The following is a 3,445-nucleotide window of genomic DNA, read 5'->3' as shown; positions in this document are numbered from 1 at the left end:
TCGGCACCCTGACTTCTCCCCTCCTGGGCCAGCTGCCTCTCCCTCTGCCAACTGGATGGTGCCCATCTTTTGGCCTCTGAGTGCGCAGTGGGCGCTTGTCCAGCTCCCTGCCTGGCTGCCTGCCCAGGATGAGCACGGGAGGCAGCAGGCTCTGTGTAAGGGAGGGGTTGACATGGGAGGAGTGGCTTCTCAACTGCATGGACACCATCTCCCAGGCCTTTCAAAGCCCCAAAGTTGGAGACTCGCATTGCTGTTCCTTGACATTCAGACCCCACCCACACTCAACTACACAGGACTCTCTTTTGCCTCTCCCTCAGGTGACCTCCATGAGACAAAGTTTCTTCCTTCCCTTACTTTATGCCCACCAAAGTAGAAGGGAATCCACAGCCCTACAGAAGTGGGCATATTTAGCCCCATTTCAGAGGTAAAAGTTGAGGCTTAGAAAGATACAGCCACTTACCCAATCTAAGAGTAGTAAAGCTGAAATTCCAACCCAGATCTGCCTGACTCCAGGGCTCCCAGCCTCTTTCCTGTCACCACCACCATCTCCTAATTTTGTGCGCCGCCAGAAGCAGGGACCAATGTCGGGTACATGTCTCATGACCGTGTGGCAGGTGGGAGAGAGTGGGCTCCAGAATGTGGTTGAAGGCTAAGACATGCATTTATGTCAAAGTCAAGGAACTGGGCATTATCCCCTGGATGACAATTAGAAAGATGCTTATCCTGTCACATGGAGATTTTTCTGCCCTTACACTAAATGCCAAGAAGCCACTGTCTCAGGGACTGAGGGGGAGAAACTCCATGAATCAGCCCTTAGAGATTAGAAACAGTTCCAAAGGTTTCAGGAGGACAATACATTCATCTTTCCCCACTCTGAGTTGACCTCCTGCATCATGAGGCCCCCCTCCATAGTGAGGAGCTTAAATCAGATTCAGGCAGAGCTGGGAGCTCGTCTGACTCCCGTCTCTCTTCGACTACTTTGTCCACAGCCACCCAACCCAGGACAGGGGCCTCCAGGTGTCCCATGGAGAGAAAGGATACAGCTCCTGAACAGGAAAAAAGACTTCAAGGCTCTGAGTAGAGCCAGAGGGCAGATGGCCTGGCACCAGCACCCCTCAATGACCCCACCTGATCCTCTGTGGCATCCCCCCAGGGGAGATGCGTGTCTCCTTCCGGTGCCATCAGATCTCAGGAGCAGAGGCTCCTGGGGTAGGGAGAAGACTGATCAGGGCAAGATCAACACAGGTATGATTTTTCCAGCCAAGAGTCGAGAATTGCTCCTGTAATCTGGCATGGTGCCCAGCACAACCAATGTGCCAGCTGCTTCTACCTGAGATGCCTCAGGTGCCGCCCTACCCCCACTCTCATTCTGCAACAGGTAACTTCCCCCTGGCCCTCCTCCCTTGCATCTCTGGCTTTGCTCTTGGTTGGGAGGGGGCAGCTGGCACGGCCCATCTAGGCCTGCTCAAATCACTCCGCCCACCTAGCCTCCTCCCCTGTTCCTGCGAGCCTATGGGAGGGAGGTTATATGGGAGCACCCTAAAGGTACGAACACTCAGCCTAGTCTCTCCTTCCCCAAGGTGCGGTTGGAACAGTGGTTGCACTTGGACAAACATCTGGACAAGAAGAGGGAAATGGGGCCTGAGGTGGGCAGACAGGGGCACATGGACCTCTAGGGAAAAGCACGGGGGTAAAGGTGATGTAGAAATTATGTCTGGGCTCCCACCCTAGACCCTCAAGAAAGCCCTCTGCTCGCGGGGCTGTTGCCAGGCCAGCGCATTGCGTGGGCCCCTTTGGACTATCCACACTCCACCTGGCCTGAAGGCAGTGAGGGATCTGGGAGTTGAGCCTGTTCTGGGGAGAGAGTGACCAGGGCAGTGACCTGACATCTGGGGCGGATGCTGGTGTGGATGGGGCGCTGAGGAGGAGGCATACGCTTCCCTCTGCTGAAAGCCTGAACCCTCCTGACCAGAGCCTACTCTCCTCACACCCCCCCCTGCTCTCTCCCACCCTATAGGAGAGCAGTAAATGACAGTACGTTTCAAAAGACCCTTCTTCATTCCCAGTGGTCCCTCCTTTCCTTTGCTTGTTATTGTAATGAATGCTACAGATACTCAATAATTGATGCCTTCATTAGCACATCAAACCCACTTTCCGAAGAATGGAGAGACTGTGAAAGGGGGCCGTTCTCTGGGTTCCCCTGTGGCCAGCCCTCTCCAAAGAAATCCATCCTGGTGTGTCCACTGGGAAGGACCCTGTTAGAAGCACTTGCCAGGAGAAACCTAGATGCCACTTTCTAACTGGGAGTATTCTGAGCACAAGGCTGTCTTCCCTGTCACATGGCAAGCAAGGGCCTATCTCTCCTATAAGACTGGGAGCAGTGTGGCCCACATTAACTAGGGCTCCCCCTGGGGCAGGGCAGTGGTTCCTACACTAAAGTGAGAATCAGAATTGCCTAGAGAGCCTGGTAAAACAGGGGTCACTGGTCCCACCCCCAAAGTTTCTGATTCTGTAAATTTGAGAAGTAGCTGAAATTTGTATTTCTAACAAGTTCCTAAGTGCTGCTGCTTCTGCTGGTGGTCAGAAAGCATACTTTCAGAACTCATGGGGTAGAAATGTCTTCTTGCTTTCCCAGCTTAGGGCTTCGCCTGTTAATGTGGCTCAGCTGCCAGTCACTGAGGGCCTGGCACACAGGGGGCGTGCAGGAAAACTTTGTGGCACAGATGAGTGTGTCTCTCCCCTCCTTTGCTCAAACTACCACCAAGGCCACTTCCTGCAGCCATAAGCACCTTTGACAACTCCTTTCTCCCCAGACCTTGACCATTGATCCTGACGGACAGAGATGACCAGAACTGGATCACCTTATCCACAGATGCTCGCCACCGGGCTGGGGCGCTGAGGATACCAGTGGGTCTCCTCTCCCGGGAGGAGGAAGGAATAAAAAAGTGAGAAAGAGATTTCCTCCTACCCCACCTCACTTTGAGGTGACCTACCAGGGCCTAAGTGGGGAGCGGGGATCATGGATACAGTCCATAAACATGTAGGCAGCTCCCTACCTCTTTCCTTTCCACTAGGTCCCTAGGGGTAAGAATTGTCTTTGGTGAGTAAACTTCAGCCTTAGTGCTCTTGGGGTGTGGGGGTGGGGAGATATGCAAACTGGAGCAAGAATGTAGCAAGGGAAGGGAAGGGGAGGAGAGAGGAGGGCGGACAGAAGTAGAAAGACAAAAACACAGAAGAAAAGGAGAGAAGAGAGAAGGTAGGAAATAGGGGTGATGGGAGGGAGGGAAGGGGTGAGAGGCCCAGGAAAAGAAAAAGAGAAATAAGAAAGATGAGGGAGGTATGGAGCAGGAAGGAGGAAGGGGGAGGCAGTCTGTAATTGTCCTTGAGAGAATAGATTGTAAGCCACTGGGGTCTAGGTGGACCACAGGCCCAACTTCTACAGAAC

The 3,445-nt window shown here is 53.3% G+C and overlaps 1 long non-coding RNA gene across 1 annotated transcript; it reads left to right on the top strand.

The window, feature by feature from the left end:
* Positions 1-1,007: 1,007 nt before the first annotated feature.
* LOC136327046 (uncharacterized) lies at positions 1,008-2,889 on the top strand. Its single transcript, XR_010729550.1, has 3 exons — positions 1,008-1,245; positions 1,581-1,646; positions 2,138-2,889. It is a non-coding gene; the product is annotated as an uncharacterized lncRNA (long non-coding RNA).
* Positions 2,890-3,445: the final 556 nt, after the last annotated feature.

Source organism: Saccopteryx bilineata, chromosome 2 (assembly GCF_036850765.1).
Source record: "Saccopteryx bilineata isolate mSacBil1 chromosome 2, mSacBil1_pri_phased_curated, whole genome shotgun sequence".
NCBI lineage: Eukaryota > Metazoa > Chordata > Mammalia > Chiroptera > Emballonuridae > Saccopteryx > Saccopteryx bilineata.
This window is presented reverse-complemented; position numbering and strand designations above follow the sequence as displayed.